The sequence below is a fragment of the Zalophus californianus genome, chromosome 11 (genome assembly GCF_009762305.2).
Source record: "Zalophus californianus isolate mZalCal1 chromosome 11, mZalCal1.pri.v2, whole genome shotgun sequence".
Classification (NCBI taxonomy): Eukaryota; Metazoa; Chordata; class Mammalia; order Carnivora; family Otariidae; genus Zalophus; species Zalophus californianus.
In genome coordinates this window covers 6,825,928-6,842,637 of record NC_045605.1, presented here as the reverse complement: position 1 = coordinate 6,842,637, position 16,710 = coordinate 6,825,928, and the positions used below count along the sequence as shown (strand labels likewise).

General features: G+C 42.5%; 1 long non-coding RNA gene across 1 annotated transcript; it reads left to right on the top strand.

Annotated features, from left to right (window-relative positions):
- The first annotated feature begins 1,314 nt into the window (after window positions 1-1,314).
- On the top strand, window positions 1,315-12,504 carry LOC113915349. Its single transcript, XR_003517630.1, has 3 exons — window positions 1,315-1,436; window positions 10,725-10,889; window positions 12,007-12,504. It is a non-coding gene; the product is annotated as an uncharacterized LOC113915349 (long non-coding RNA).
- Window positions 12,505-16,710: the final 4,206 nt, after the last annotated feature.

Sequence of the window (16,710 nt, the reverse complement as noted above, 5' to 3'; positions counted from 1 at the left end):
TAATCATTCTTCTCCCACTCCCCCCATCTTTCTTTTTTAACAGCTTTATTGAGGTATAAGTGATATACAAAGAACTGTACATATTTAATGCGTACAGTCTGTTGAGTATAAACACGTAGACACCTGTGATACCATCACCACAATGAAGGGAATGGACATATCCTATATCTTCCTTTGTGTGTGTGTCCGTGTGTGCAGTAAGAACACCTGACCTGAGATCCACTTTTTTTTTTAAGTATTTATTTATTTATTTGAGAGAGAGAGAGAGCACGAGTGTGGGGGGGAGGGGCAGAGGGAGAAGGAGAAGCAGGGTTTCCCTGTCTCAACAGGGAGCCATTCATCTCTTAGTGGGACACATCAGCTATTTCCATGTCTTGGCTATTGTGAATAGGGCTGCACTGAACATTTTCCGTCATCTCTTTTTAATTTCTCCTTCTCTTTACCTGGCATGCTATACTTAGCTAACTCTTCCATTACCATCACACATCATAATCTCTTGTCTCCCGGGGTTTGTAAGAAACGTCACCTTTCTCCATTCTCTCCGAAATCTTCCCTGATAAGCAATTCCGCCTCATCCCACACACTCTAATTTCCCTCCTCTGTGGTCTCATAATATCTTACATATACCTTAATAATAATGCCTACAACACACTGTCTCGGCATCTGTCTCCCTCAAAGACTGTAAACACCTTGAGGAGAGAGACTGTGCCTTTTCATCTTCCTATCTCCAAGATGTCTTACAGAGTCTGGCACATAAAAGACTCTCAATAGATATTTGATGAAAAAGTAATTTATTTTCTACATTTTATCTGAATCTTATTCTATTCTTTAAAAGGCGTACTCTGTTGTATGGAGAACAACAGGGGCAGTAAGAATGGAAGGCTTATTTAGACATCTGAAAAATAAAAATGATCATCTATTTTATAATCCAATTGAATGGCTTGCAATCACTTGTAAACCCATTGCTTAGGCAAGCAACTGTGTATGAAGCATTGGTCGGTTTTGCCAGTGAGAAACAACTCTAAACTGAGGCAGTATGGACATGCCACTTAGCATCGGTAGTTTCAGATACATAAACACACACACATAAACACACAAATTCATTTGATACCGTATTGAACATCTATTTTATCCCCCGCTTTTCTTTCCCTCAACAAATATTTATTGATCTACAGTGTACTAATGCTGTGCTCAGTGATGGGATAGAATGATGTACAGACACAGACCCGACACTGTGGAACTTTAGTGTTCTAGAATGCCTTCCATCAATAATTATGCTTACCTCCTTGGAAACTCAGAACAATGCTTCCTGCCCTGGACCCCTTGCCTGGCTCCTCAAGGAAAAGCTGGGTGCCTCTGGGACTGAATACCTCTACTTGGAATTGGAATTGTTAACTCATTCTCTACCCCACTTGATTATCAGTTGAAGAGGACGGGTGAGGTATCTTTCATTTTCGTTTTGTGTCCCCGGTACTCAAAACAGTGGCCAGTGCAAGGGAGGCAGTAAATAAGCATTTTTTAAATAAATAAGTGAAGAGATGATCACCTGGCATTAAGCAAAGCACTCACTGCTCTAAAAAGTACGTGTTTCACCGTCAATAACCACAGTCTACGACTTAGTGCCCTGCTACTTTAAAGACAATTTTTCAGCTCTGTTTCACCTCAAAGGGAAAGGATGCCATTTTAACTCTTTGAAGCTGCAGCTTTAACATGAACGTTTTTATTTTTTTCTCAGAATAAGAAGCAGACATAAGATTTCATGGCTCTCCTGCTGTTAACTTCCATATTAGGTAGTCTTCAGGCTACTAAAGCCTGACAATGCATTATTAGTCCATTAATAACTATGCCATTCATTTATACATCACCTTAATGTGCCCTCTTTGTGGTAAGTTAATCTACCTCAGGAAAAAACTAAAAATAATATTTGTCGAACATATAACAGAGTCCATTTCCAAAGCAGACCTATAGTGAGAAAGTAATAGGAACAAAGCATTCATCCCAGAAATTTAAATGCTAAGTAGTTTGGAAAAAAACCTTAAACTTCATAAGAGAATTTTGACTTTTCTGCATTCAGATGAGCTAAATAACAATTCCAGGCAGACTGGACACCTATTTTCCACATAGAATTATTGGCAAGATTAAAAAATATGAAGATCTGGGTGATATCATTGAGAAACTGGTTTTAAAATGTTAAATCATGTTTGAAAAGGTGTTCTGTGCTTTTAGATTAATACCTTCTGATAGAATTTGAGTGCTTGTAACAAGGATCTCTGGGGATTAGGAAAACTCTTAATGTAGGACCTCAATTGAAACTGAGTCCAGGTGGGGATATCTAAATTTTTCATAAACCTATTTAGTCTAACTCATCTAAAGAACAAGGTGACTAACAATTGTGTTAGAAAATGCAGTTATAACTTCATTTAATATTGGTGGGTTAGCTGTATGTGTTTATCTTTGCTCTTTTCCCAGAACCTCATTAAAATAACTACAGAGGATTCTTTTTTTTTTTTAAGTAAAAACACAAGATGTGAGGCAAACAGAAAAAGATGGCATATGAGAGTCTACTTTATCAGAAAGTAGATCCTGACCACTCTTTAAAACATGAGAGACTCTCGACTTCAGGAACCAAACTGAGGGTTAGAGGAGGGGGTGGGGGGATGGGGTAACTCAGTGATGGGTATTAAGGGGGGCACATGTTGTGATGAGCACTGGGCCTTACATGCAACTAATGAATCGTTGAACACTACATCAGAAACGAATGATGTACTATATGTTGGCTAACTGAAGATAATAATTTTAAAAAATAAATAAATGATAAAATAAAATAAAATAGCAACCCAAATCCCCATTCCCTGGCTTGATTACACTGTTCATGTCTCTATATGGTACTTATATGGTAAGTAATCTAAGAAGGTCGTGAGGGGATCAGTAAATATAATAATGAGGAATCTCTAGCCAGGTCACCCTTAGAAATCCAGGCATGGGTGGATGTCTCATTAGGAAGCAGGACTCTAATGTAGACAAAGTTCAGTCTTTAAGAGCACCTGGAGACAGCAGGGCTAGCAAGGTAGGACCCCATTTATTAAGACTAAGACTCAGATGCAGGGAAACAAGGCAAAGCCCGATCAGGCTCCGAAAGAGGGCCTGAGGACAGGCCAGATAGGAGCAGGTGTGCCCATGAGCCGTCCTGTCTTGGGGAAGAGTGGAAATCAGAGCCTCGAGGACCCTCAGAAAGACAACAAATGGCCTCAATTTTTGAAGCACAGAGGTGAGAGTTAGAGCCTAGCTCCTTCCATTGTTATCATACTGGTTAACAAAGAAGTTGTTAAGTGCTAAAAGGAACAAAAGGAAAAAAAAAATTCTATCAATTCTATTGATAGAATACTAAACAATGTTCCATGTGAAACTTTTCTTGTTTGCAGGTAGACACATCTCTTCATTCATCACTCTATATTACAATGATCAATTTACTTTTCTGCTTCTTCCACTATAAACTGAACTCCTTTAAAAAAGCCGATTTTAGGGGGGGAAAATGTTCACAAAATCTTTAAGTTTCCTATAGCCCTACCTCATTCCTGAAAGGAGAGACCTTGTCTTATACTATTTGTATTCTTTATAGGACTGCTTATTGACCACAATATGAAATCACCTGGGAATCTTTTTAAAAGGCAAATTCTGATTGAGTACCTCTGAAGTGGGGCCTAAAACTCTGCATGCTGTCTAACAAGTTCGCAAGGGATGCCTGTGCTGCTGGTCTGAGGACCACATTTTAAGTGGGAAGGCTCTACATGAGCTCAGTAATAGAAGTAAACTTGTTTATTTGACCCATTCACTTGCCTTCATAACCAGATAATATCCTCCCTGTTGTAACATAACGGTCCGGTGAATCATGACGGGCCAGTCACACCCTCAGCCTCCCTCTGCAGTCGTCTTCCTTCCTTCCCGTCCTTGTATGCTCCCCCATGCACCGCCTCCCTAGCTCCGTTTCCTACACAGTATTTCTTACAAGATAGGGATTGTCCTTTTACCTAGGTCCAGTCGCTTTAAACACAGAATGTGGTCAATAAAGTTTGAGTTATAAATAAATGCAAGAGGTTCAATAATTTAACCCAAAGTGAACAGAGAATTTCAATAATTTCACAAATCAACTCAGAGTATCAGATCTTAATAAGAAAAATCTTTGGCAGTCTCCCCCAACACACACATGTAGCACTTAGTCACTGCCTTCAAAATGCCAGACGTGGTGGCACTATCAGACGTGATGGCACTAAAACGTTCTCAGGACAGCTCTGAAAGAAAAGTTAACTTGTGTATTAAAATAATAATAATATTTAGCAATAAATGAAACAAATATATTGATGTTAAGTCATTCATTTTAATGGATTTTGAAATCATCTTCCCTGGTGTTAGCACAATTCTGTTTTTCCGGGAAGCTAATCTTGGATAAAAGTTGGCTAACTTTCAACAAGACAAGGAGGACTTCAGGTGACTACACTCGGTAAGAAGTATTCTTACGGAATCTTTCCATTGGACTTTCTTCAGCAAATCTCTTGTGGAGCCCGAGGAACTCGCTTCCCCATAGGAATTACTTGGATGTCAGAGATAGCAGAAAATGGATCACCAGAGAGCTAAGGGACACAATTGCTGAGGCTTTCACAAGGATTCACAGAGATGATTCACAGCAACCAAAACCATAGGCTAGAGACAAAGATCAATATACTAATCATTGCAGTCACAATCATATGAATAACTTGCCTTAGGACATTGTTTTACAAAGTCTTTTAGTACATGTTTTTTCACCTGATCACACAGTCACTCTGTGAAGGATTCAGGGCAAGTCTTTTGAACGAGTTTTATAAAAAAGGAAAGGATGCCCAACAGAAAAGTGACTTGCGAAGACCCACACAACTGATAGGTGGTAAAATCGGGATTCATGCTCAGGCCTCCTAACTGTGAACCCAGGGTTCTCCCACTGCCTGCCTTTGCTTGCCAACTCTGTTAGACATTAGTAAACACAGTACTTATGGTGTGAGGGGGAAGACGGGCTGGTGGGTTTCTCATAAACCAAGACTTTTCCAGATGCAGAGATGAGATCTGAGTGCAAATTCAGAGCCCCCAAGATTAGCAGGAAGTTTTAGGAGGTATCAGAGGGAGAGACGCTTTTACAAGTGTTCCTTAGTATTAGCCAATGACTACTAAGTCCAGCAAGAAGTCACCTGCTTGGGGGCTGGGGAGGGAAGAAGCAGATTACTGGTATACTTTGTATTACCAATTGATCAAGAAGCAGGATAAGCATTGGTGGATTTTTTTTTCTAATTACCATGGCAGAAATTACTGTAGATAATATGATATACATTTTATGGAAATAGAGAAGTTCAACAGTAACTGATGGTGTCCCACTTGGACACTGTTTACCAGTGTGCCCATCCCCCAGCTACTGGGAGTGTTGATGGCTAACAGTTCACAGATGCACCCTTCTGCTGAGAAGTGTCCTCTGCAAATGAAAGCCACCTCCCCTGGAAATACCTAGGAGGCTATGCCTTCCCTGGAGGTACACCATACGGGGACTGACTGACTGACTGACATGGGGGTACAAAAGAGCAGCAGCTCTTTGTACCCCTTGCCTCAGTATGGAATAACTCTGTAGAGCCATTCATATTCCAGCGCTTCCTGGGATCAGGGATTAGGTTGAGTCTAAATTCAACCGAATCTACATCTTGGCTTAGCTGCTTTTTCTGTCCTACCCTGCCTTCCTCACTCCCTTACAGGTTTTACCTGAGTGCTTCCCCAACAATAAATTACTTATACAAGAATGCCCATGTTGGGCTCTGCTTCTAGGGAACAAGTGCCCAAATCAGGAGCAATGTGTTAATCCAGGGGGATCATATCCCCTCCCCCAAACCCTGACCCAAATCTCCATTTATTATGTAGCAGGAAAGTGAAATCTACAGATTTCTGTGTCTATCCATACCTACTTTTCTCTTTCTTAATGAAGGGCATCATGTGGTATGTTATGCCTTGGGACATAATATGGCATATTAATGATAGCAGCTACCTATTTGGGTATGTATGATGTGCTGGGCTCTAATGACAAGGGCTTTAGTATTATGGCATTTAACTCTCCCACCTTTCTGAGGGAGGTTCTATTATTATCTTCCCCATGTTATGGTCAAAGGAACTGTGACCTGGAGAGGCTAACTACTCTGCCCCAAGGTCACATACATGGCAAGAGTCAGAACTAGGATCTGAAGCCAGTTCTATGTGACTCCAGAGCTCAAGCTCTTAACCACCATATTGTGTTATTTCTCCATATAAGCCAGATGTATACAAAATGATTGCTGACATGCTCAAGTAAATTGAGAAAGTTCTTCACAAACTGTCTACTTTCTCTACACACTTGAATAAGTCATGAAATTCTCCATCAATTTAGTTAATTGCAATGTCTCAAGCCCCTCCTGCCTAGAGGAACCTGGGTGAAGGTCATGTTTACCTGGGGCATTTCTCAGGGGGCTATGGTAGCATTGAGGGGCTGGGATCTCTTACTCTACGTCTCCAGAGGCAGATATTAGTCCATGTACTAGAGGAGGCTCGTGTCTAAAACTGGAACAGTATTGTAAATTGGATACTCTGAAAAGCAGACCCTGAGACAGGGTTTAAGTAAGATTAGTTTATTTGGGAGGTGATTCCAGGAAGCACTCATAGAGGAGGGTAAAAATGGGTCAAAAAGAATCTCTAGGAGACTATAGACTACGTGCCAGTATTGGTCCATCTTAGGAGCAAGGAGGCTGAGTTATTTATCTACCATTTCTCCTGTGTCATTGGTGGTTATCTGCTCCCAGGGGTGTTAACTCCCTGGGGCTTCTGGTTACCATGTGAGGAGTCTTGGCATTCTCCTGCAGCCTGAAAAAGCACTCAGAGAGTTGTGGTATTTTCTGTAAGAAGCCATTCACATGGAAGGAAATCCACATGACATTCACGGGTGTCAAGGGAACGGGGAGAAGCACTGACAGCATCTGTTACAGATGACAAGACTGAAACTGGGTCATGGATGTAAGGGCTGGAGGGGAGAACAGGAGCCCATATTCAGCATGCTGTAAAGACAACAAAGAGAGAAGCGGCAGAGCAAGTAAATCAGAGCGGCTTGATGCAATTTTGAAGAAGACTGCTGGTGGTCGTCTGAGAAATACCCAACTTGCACTGGTGTATTGGACCCACTTAATGGGGACACATATGGTAGACGGTTAGGATAGTGAGTGGTAACCCATTTTTACCAGTATGTGTGCCATCCCTAAGACCATCTCTGTAAAATGGCCTGTCTACCTATCTCCAGAGTGGAAAGATAAATACCCTTAATCCTTTTAGAAGCAAATAGTCTCATTCTGCACAAAGGTACTCCTAACCAGAAAGGAAAATGTCTCACACAATGTGAGGTGCATCAGATGTATGCAAGTGTGTGTGCTGTGCATATCATTTTCATTTTGGTTGCAAGTCTAAGGAGAATGTCCCAGATGGTGAAGCCCACTGGGGAACACTGCCTGTGCTATGGGGTTTTCTGCTATTTTATTTGCTTCTCTCTCTCTCAAGCCGGGGTAGGTGAAGTTCATTACTTAGGGGGATTCCCAGCTTAAATGAGCTGTTCTTATAAAACCGTGAAGTCCATATTCCACTGACTGTCCAGGTACATTAGTTTCCAAATTTGGAGGCCCGTTAGCCTTCCCAGGATTTACTAATATAAGAAGGAGTAATAGAAGTCAAGGAGGTGACAACATGCCCAGTGAACTGCTGGAAGGTGTTTGGGGACCTCATTCAAGGATAAAAATGAGTGAAAACATCATTGATTATCATGTGCTAGAGTTTTAATCAGAGGCCTTTAATTAAGCCAGTATGATACCTCCAAAACTCTGTTGTGTAACAGCAAGACTCAGCGTGTCTCTTCTGGAGCAGGTTATTTCAGAACTATAGGATTACAAGAGCTGAAAATCATGGGGTGCCTGGGTGGCTCAGTCGGTTAAGCGTCTGCCTCTGGCTCAGGTTATGATCCCAGGGTCCTGGGATCGAGCCCCACATGGGGCTTCCTGCTCAGTGGAGAGTCTGCTTCTTCCTCTCCTGCTGCTGCTCCCCCAGCTTGTGCTCTCTCTCTCTCTCTCAAATAAATAAAGCTTTAAAAGAAAAAAAAAGAGCTGAAAATCAGCCCCTCAAGTGCATCTTCCTTTTGAAGATAAAGTGCACCCAACAGGATCGGTCAGGTCTGCTGCCTGGCCCTGCTTTGCTCACCCCCAGCTGCCCTGGCCTTTTCTGAAGGCCTGAGGATAAACACAGACCCTGGGATCACTAACACTGTAGTCCCTATGTTTGCTCTCAGAGTGGGTGGTCTTCAACGCCATATGTTTACCTTTGAACAAACCGGAATGAAGTAGAGGAGATGGCCAGGGAATGGGCAGTATGAGAGAGGCAGGAGTTTAGACTCCAACAAAACCAGGATGGAACCATAAATCTCACCAGTCCTAGCCACGTGACTCTGGGTAGGGCATTTTACCTTCACAACCCCAAGCTTCTTCATTTACAGAGAAAAGAGTTAATAGAACTTATCTCCTAGAGCCTTACAGAGATAAAGGGACATAATGAATCCTAAGTGCCTGACACAGAGCCTGGGTGCATCACAAGTACACAATAAAGGACAGCCGCTATCCACGGGGTACCACAGCTCTTGTTCTGCTTATGTTAGATGCACAGTATGGATTAAAAAAAAAACAAAACATCAAACTTACTGTATAAGTAGGCATTAGCATCCCCATTATAAGGTTGAAGAAATAAAGGCTCAGAGGGTCTGAGTAAGTTGTTACAGGCCCCATGGCTGGTAAACGATGGAGCAGGAATTCAATGTAGGCTTGACTAATTCCAAAGTCCATGCTCTTTGCACCACAAGATGCTTCTTCATGTGTCCTGCAGAGGTGCTCACCCAAATGCTCAGATCCATGGGGCACGTAACCGGGTTTAGCATCGCCAAAGGACGCTCTTGTTGGGTTTGCCATGGGCAGGGTCTGGGAGTGCCCATAAATGGGAGGCTGTTTATGCTGCTACTCTCCCCCTACACTTCCTGAGGTGTGAAGGGGCACTTTCACACCATCAGAGGAAGATCACGCAGCTTGAGGCCCGAATTTCTCAGAGCATCATCTGGGGCCTATGGTACCTGCAGGAATTTCCTTGATGGTCAGAGAACTGCTCCCAAACTGCAAGCCTTGTTTTCGGTTCTCACTATTTTTATTTTTGTATGTGATCACAGAAGCCCCTAAGGCCTTCAGTCTACGGGTTACTGAGATTCGGTGTTCATAAGCTGAGGTTCACACATTCCCAGAGTTTGCTAACAAGTCGGACTTCAACAACTGGCAAAGTTGGTCTTTTGTTGTTTATTAACCAACACGTAGGCAGTTCTTGCTATGTCCCAGGCATTTTCTAAACACTCTGGAAATGTTAACTGGCTGTTAATCTTTATAATATGCCTTTGAAGGAAATACTCTTACTATTACTATTTCTCAGTGTGAAAACTGAGGCAAGAAAAAGTTGAGCGAACCACCCAAGGTCCTACAGCTAGTGAGTGTCAAGCCAAGATATGAAGACAGGTGGTCTGGTTCAGCCTCCACACTCTTAGCCTCTCCCTGTTTTATCTGAAAGTTACTGTTGCTCGCTTGTGGATCGTTTGGGTAGCACTGCATATTACTGCACTGAGGGCCCCAAAGTTTCTCATTATGAATCTTTCATGACAACAACAAACACAGCAACAGTACCTACTGAGCGTTCGCTGTGTGCTAGTCACCGTCCTAAGCGCATGTGAATTCATCTAAGAGATTAACTCAGTCAGCCCTCCCTGCAGCCCTCCCACTCTGTCATCCTCACATCAGTTTTGCAAATCACAGGAATGGGGAGGAGACAGCTTGGTAACCTGCACAATGCCACCTGCACACAGCCCGAAAGTCATGGCGCAGGGCTCAAGCCCAGGCAGTCTGCCTCTACACCCGATGCTCTTCGCCGCAGCCTATCACATTTCAGAATGGGCCATCGGCACCTGTCCAGCTCTTCCTCCATCAGAAAGCAGAGACAGGTCCAGTACCTACGCTGGGAGGGCGTCTGAACCCCTTGCTACAGACCATTTTCAAAACAGCGGCAAGAGACGTTGGCTGGAGTCAGCGTTCATGGAGCAGCCACGCACAGAGGATGAGTTCTTGTTTTGGACCAGGCATCGCCTGCTGTTAGCAGAGAACGGGGATGGGGGTGCAGGGGCAATGCAGGAACTGGATGAATCAGCCAGAACTAGAGCTGCGGGGCCAGATGGTCTCTGTGACTCACCAAGTGGTCACAGGCAAGCCACTCACCTTCCCCGAGCCCTGCTTTCCCCCCAGTAGTTTTTGGGTGAGGACAATCTCCACTTCAGAGAGTATGGTGAAGAATGAATGAGATAATAAAAGTAAAATTCTTAGCATCATTTAGGCAGCTCATTATTACTGCATAGATCATAGTGAAACGTTTCCAAATATTCCATTTACATTATTTAAAAAAAAAACAAAAAAAACAAGCAAGCTCAAATCTCTACCAAACACTTGATACCAGTCTCTTCAAACATGGGACAGCTAATGGTCCTTTTTTTTTTTTTTTAAAGCACCTTTCCTCATTCTTCCTTCCCCCTAAAGCCTAATTTGAAATTTTCCCCCTCTCTATTTGGCTTCTAGGAAGAGAATGATATTATTAGTATTTCTGATATAACATATGACCTTCTTTGGTCCTAAAGGAGAAACTGATGATTTCCACCAGCAATGCTAATATACCAACAGCGATACCAGTAGCATTTTAGTTCACGGCATTCGGAGCTGCTGTGTGCTTCCTCTTGGCCACAGGTCTGTTTTATGCAATTCGGTGGGTGTCTGTGGCTTTTGGGCTTGTTTCAGAGGCAATGACTGTGCCAACCCAATCTGCATAATTCTATTTACTTGCCTTTGTGAAAGAGAGACCTTGCCAGATCTACTGACTCTGACATGAGGGCCATGGGGTTCTTTTGTCTCTTTCACGCCAACAAAAAGGAGCCAAGCTCAAAAACCTGGGTGAGTCCATTCAGTTCCAATGCTGTGTGTTAGTACACAGAGAAGTAGCATCTCTGTTCCACCCGTACAATAAATAATGCATATGCCCTCCATAGAATCCTGAAAAATAAGCTGTTTCCCTTTCTGATCTTGATAAAATGTACAGAAATGTACAGATTTCCCTCAAGGTCCTCATTCTTCTTCATCAGGCACCCCTCTAGGATGGTGGTTTTAATTTGCATTAGCCATCACATGGGGACTTTGCTAAAGATGCTTTTTCCCAAAGACGTATTTCCAGAGGTTCAGATTCAGTGAGTATTGGGTAAGGCCAGGTCACCTGTAAATTCCATGGGTTGATAATCCTCTCCCTCCTCCACACACGCTCCTTCAGATTCTGATGTAAATGGGTTCTTGTACCCCATCCTGAGGAGTGCTCTTGTATATTTTTGTCATGTCCCTTTGTTACTGAGGTGAGTGTCACAGAAATAATTTAATTACTTGAAATTGGTAAGAAAAAAAATCACAGGAATGCTATTGTCTTCTAGCAGCATGGAAAAGAAAGATGAGGGGCTTTGGAATTAGGAAAAACCTTAATGCAAATCCAGACTCGAACACTTACTAGTGATCTTGGGGAAATTACTTAATATCTCTGAGCCTCAGTTTTTCATCTATAAAATGGGAATAATAACCCCCAAGAGGTTTACCCTGAGGGTTAACGGAGATATCCTGGTTAAATACAAAACAGGCACAATCAAAGCACTTACTTGGAGTCTGGATAGGATAGTTCCTAAGTGATGCTAAAGTATCCCTTCGTTTAAATGAAGTTGATATGTTTTTACAAGGAATAAGTATAAAGGTCGATGATGCTCTGTTGGGTTAACATGGGGTCTTCCTGGAGATTTGGCCCCTGACTTGTTCTTCTTCTGCATTCAAGGAAAGCAAACAAAGCCTGGGAAGACTCTACTGTAGGCCCACAGATGGAGTGACCCAAGGGAGCCTATGTCAGTGGTGACCGATGGCCCTGGACAGGCTCCTGAAGTAGATCTGGCATCCAAAGAGGCAAAAGAGCCTACTGATGAGAGTCTGCAGGAGTGAGCACACTCATATTCCACCTAGTCAAGCTGACCCTGCAACCCGATAGAGAGTATAGAAAACAGTGTCAATCAGGCCTAACAAGACCCTGTGGCCCCAGCATTTCCTCCCTGCATGGGAGGAACCACACCGATGTGAAGCCAAAGACGTCCCTTCCTTGAGGACTAAGCCCAAAGCGTTGAGAGGGTTGGTTGATAAACTTTCCACAGACAACCCCTCAGTCATGACCCCAAATGTGAGCCTTTGTAGAGGGGGCACCAGGTTGCCAACTCACTCCCTTAGGTCTGCTTGGTGCTGGCTAGATTCTTCCATCAGGCAGCTGGAGCGTGAAAAAATAAAAAATTGTTATCATAACAAAGCATTAAAATAGTTGCCATAGGAAAAATTCAGAACTTTATTAATGGACTCCCTTATTTATTTTACAGTTTTGTATTATTTTTAACCAACTGAGCCACCCAGGTGCCCTGTATTATTTTTATATTGAATCACATGATGAGGATAGACTGGGAAGCCACATTTTTTTTTTTTTAAGGCCAGAGGTCTCTATAGGTCTTAATCCGTCCTGAGTGTTTCCTGCTGAGCAATGAGTTGAGTAGGTGGTTACTTCCTTGATCAGATCTTAAGGGTCTGGAGACCAACACTCCTACACCCAAAGTCCTGCCTTGAAATATGCCCTCCTACCTAAGGCACTGTGAAAATGAGAATAGTATCTTAAATTATTCAGTCATTATCAATACCAAATACACATGCTCAATATGCAGAGTACAGTTCTGAGAAGGAAAAGTCAGATAACGTTACAAGAGGAACACACCTTCATACTGAATTTTCAGAGAGAGAGACAATGGTCCTAAACAGAAAGTTCTGTAGAATACTAAATAGAAAGTATTATACTTTGGGAAGTACAATATTGTGATTTATAAGAAAAATATATATTTGCTCATTCAGATGACCAAAATATATTTCCCATATATATTTGGTCTTGATCCGTGTTTCCTGGCTCACAGCTCCGGAAACCCTAGAAATTTTCAAAGTGTTGTGTGTCATCAAGGTGTCTTTTATTATGTTAATGAAGTCACTTTCGGCTAAAGCACAGTCATGGGTGGAGCCAACTATGTGATCAGAGGGTTGGAACTTTCAGTCCAACCTGGGGAGCAGCTAGCGAGGGAGATGGGAAAGAAGGGCTGGAGATGGAATCAATCACCAATGGTCAATGATTTAATCAATCATGTCTATATAATAGAGCTTTCATGAAAACCCAAAAGGATGAGGTTCAGAGAGCTTCCAGGTTGGTGAACACGTGAAGATTTGGGGAGAGTGGTGCAGTCACAGAGCATGGAAATCCACACCCTTTCCCAATACTTTGCCTTGTGCATTTCTTCAATCTGGCTCTTCCTGAGTTACATCTTTTTATAATAAACTGATGGTCTAGTAAGTAAAACGTTTCTCTGAGTTCTGTGAGCTGCTCTAGCAAATTAATCAAACCTGAGAAGTAGGTCTTGGGAATTGCTGATTTGTAGCTAGAACTGCTGGTTGTTACCTGTGCTTGCCATTGGCGTCTGAAGTGGGGCGGGCCACACTCTTGTGGGACGGAGCCCTTGCCCTGTGAGATCCGACGCTATCTCCAGGTAGATAGTGTAAGAATGGAGTTGAATTGTAGGACACCCATCTGTTGTCAGAGAATTGCTTGTTCCTGGTATGGGAAACATCCTCCTCCCTAGGTTGGCCTTGGGTCCAGCAACCCAAAAAGAGGAGGCTAGATCTTCACGTGGAAGTAGGGCACAGAGTGGGACATTGGGCAGTTCAGAGAACCTAAAAGCATACTGGAGTAGGTGAAAGGATCAAAAAGAGGAATGATAAATTGTGGCAAACCGGCCACAATCTGCCCAGGGCCTGTAGTATGTCTAACCACCGAAGGACAGTGACACCTTTTCTAGTCCAAAGGGACAGAGCCTAAGCCTCTCTTTGCCTCAACTCCAAATCGTTCTGTCAGATCCAGATTTCTCTGTCTACATGTAAGTGGGATGCTATGGCACCCTTTTTGGACAAGAGAGTGAAATAAGATGATATAATAAAGGATCAGCTTGTGTTCATTCAGTTTGGCTTATTATTTATATAATTGCAACTTGAACTTGGTTTTGCTTGTATTATTTCATTCTGGAAGTCTTGTATCCATAACTGAGTCATAATCTCTTTGAGAGACTTGGGTCCTACCTTCTTCTTTAGCATCTCCCTCAGTGCAGAACTGATGGGCACTGAGAAATGCCAGGTGACTGACTGCTTTCCTGATTCTTTTCCTTCAGTAAATGTTCATTTGGCCTCAGTTCTGATGGCTGACTCACTGTTCCTATGCCAGCCATGAGAAGTATTAAGGCTCAGGTCAAAAAATAAAGCTTTGCTGGCTCTTCCCACAAGCATGGAGTAGGGATAGTGTGTGGTGGAAAAGCACTGTATCTGCCAAACATTTCTCTGAAGATACAGAACACTGAAAATGCCAAAGATTCCAATGATGCCGTGCTCCTTGTCATCCAGGAGTCAAATGAAATTGGTGACTGTCACAAATATTCTGTTAATTTTTGCTTTTCTGCTGCTGGTGTGATTCAGGCTAGATTCCTTACAGTAGTATCAAAGTACTTCATCAGGCACGTGTCCATAGCATTTCAATTGATTCACTCACTTGTTTATTCAACAACATTTATACTGAATAACTAGTAGTTATATGCCAGGCACTTTGCTAGAGACTAGAATGTGTTGTCAGGGCACAGAGAACATGAGTTTGTTACTAACGATCTACCAAAAAACTATGCCCTCCCTTTGCCACCCAATCCCCATAAAAGAAGCAAAAACAGGAACTACCAGGCTCTCATTGCCCACTGTTGGTAGGCCTTTGCATTTATTTTCTCATGTAATCCACACAGCAAGCCTTCACAAACTAAAGCATGGAAAGGTAAGGAACTTGTCCAAGGTATCATGACCACCAAGTGAGAGAACCATGCCTTTCCCCATAATACTGGTTGTACTGGTAGTTCAACAAATTCACCAACACCCTAGGATTCCTTCTCAGCAGCATACAGATTCTTATCACTGCCAATGGTGTCATGTCTGATTATTTCTCTCCTCTAAGAGAGCCAAGCAGGGCTTGTCGTAGATCCTGTATAACTTCACAATTCTCTGCAGGCATGTCTCAGAATTGCAACAAATGCCCTAGAAGCTAATGTCAGAACACACACACTTCCAGACATACGGAGAACTCCTCCAACGTGACAGACGAGGAGTTGTCATCCAGGAATTACATGATAGTGACAGTGCTATTTCTTGAAGCTCATATGCCAAATTGCAGGCTGCTCCATAGAACTAGGCTTCACCACAGGCTGAGCATGGCCTGGGGACAAACCCATTCAGGCTGTGCCAGCAAAGCCCAGACCTCTGTTTGAACTCTCATCATTAATGATTAATTTTGTCCCCAACTCATGACAGCTAAGCAGCACCCCGGCTGGAGTTGCTCTCATCAACAAAATACAAAGTACCCATCTATTCCCTGCTTTCTCCTTCTCTCTTTGCTTCTTCTCCCTCACACCACGCATCTATTAATCACCAACTCCATCAATTCCATAACCTAATGTACTCTTGAACATACCAGTATTCTTCATCTCCACCCCTATTGGTTCATTCCCTCATCTTTTGTGGCAGGATTTATGAAGCTGTATTCCATCTGATGTCTCTACATCCAGGTCTGTTACCACCATTACATCTATTCTGTATGTTGAGGCTGCCAGGGTAGTATTTTAAAAATGCAAAAAAAAAAAAAATGTACAGTTCTGCTCTATATTCAAAATTTCCCACTGACTCCCCACTGACAACAGAACAGCATCTTCTCAAAAGCTACTCTTGAAGGGCCCTTAATAATCTGGCTTACTTCTACTTTTCAGACTTCTTTTATGTCACTCCCAGTGCAAACATAATATTCTCAAAATATGCACCACTTTCTTACCTCTGTGCTTTCAGACATGCTTTTCTTTCTGCTTAAAATGCTTTTCCTTTTCTTGATAAACTCCTATTCATCCTTTAAAACCCACCTAAAGTATTACCTCCTCCAGGAAACCTTTCCTAACCGTACCATATAGCATATTTTGTGCTCCCAAAGTAATTTTTACATGTCTTTCCTATCACAGTTGAACTGAATTGAAACGTATTGTTTAATCACTATAAGCCCTTCAAGGTTAGGGTCAGACTTTTACCCCTCCCCCGTTACTTGAGGCATGTCTCTTAGCATACTGCTCAGTAAGCATCAGTTTCCTGCTTTCTGCCTACCAAGATCACTATTTGCTTACTTACAAAATTAGGGGCGTGAGTGAAATGGGTTTTACAAATCCTTACAGCCAAACAGTCTTTCATCAGTTAACTCATATATTCGCATGGCTTCTTCAGGTCTTTGCTTACGTATCACTTTCTCAATGAGGCTTTCTCGGACCACCCTATTTAAAACCCAGCACTCTCTCCTGGCACATTCCCTATCCCCCTTTGCTGCATGATTGTCTCTATAGCTCTT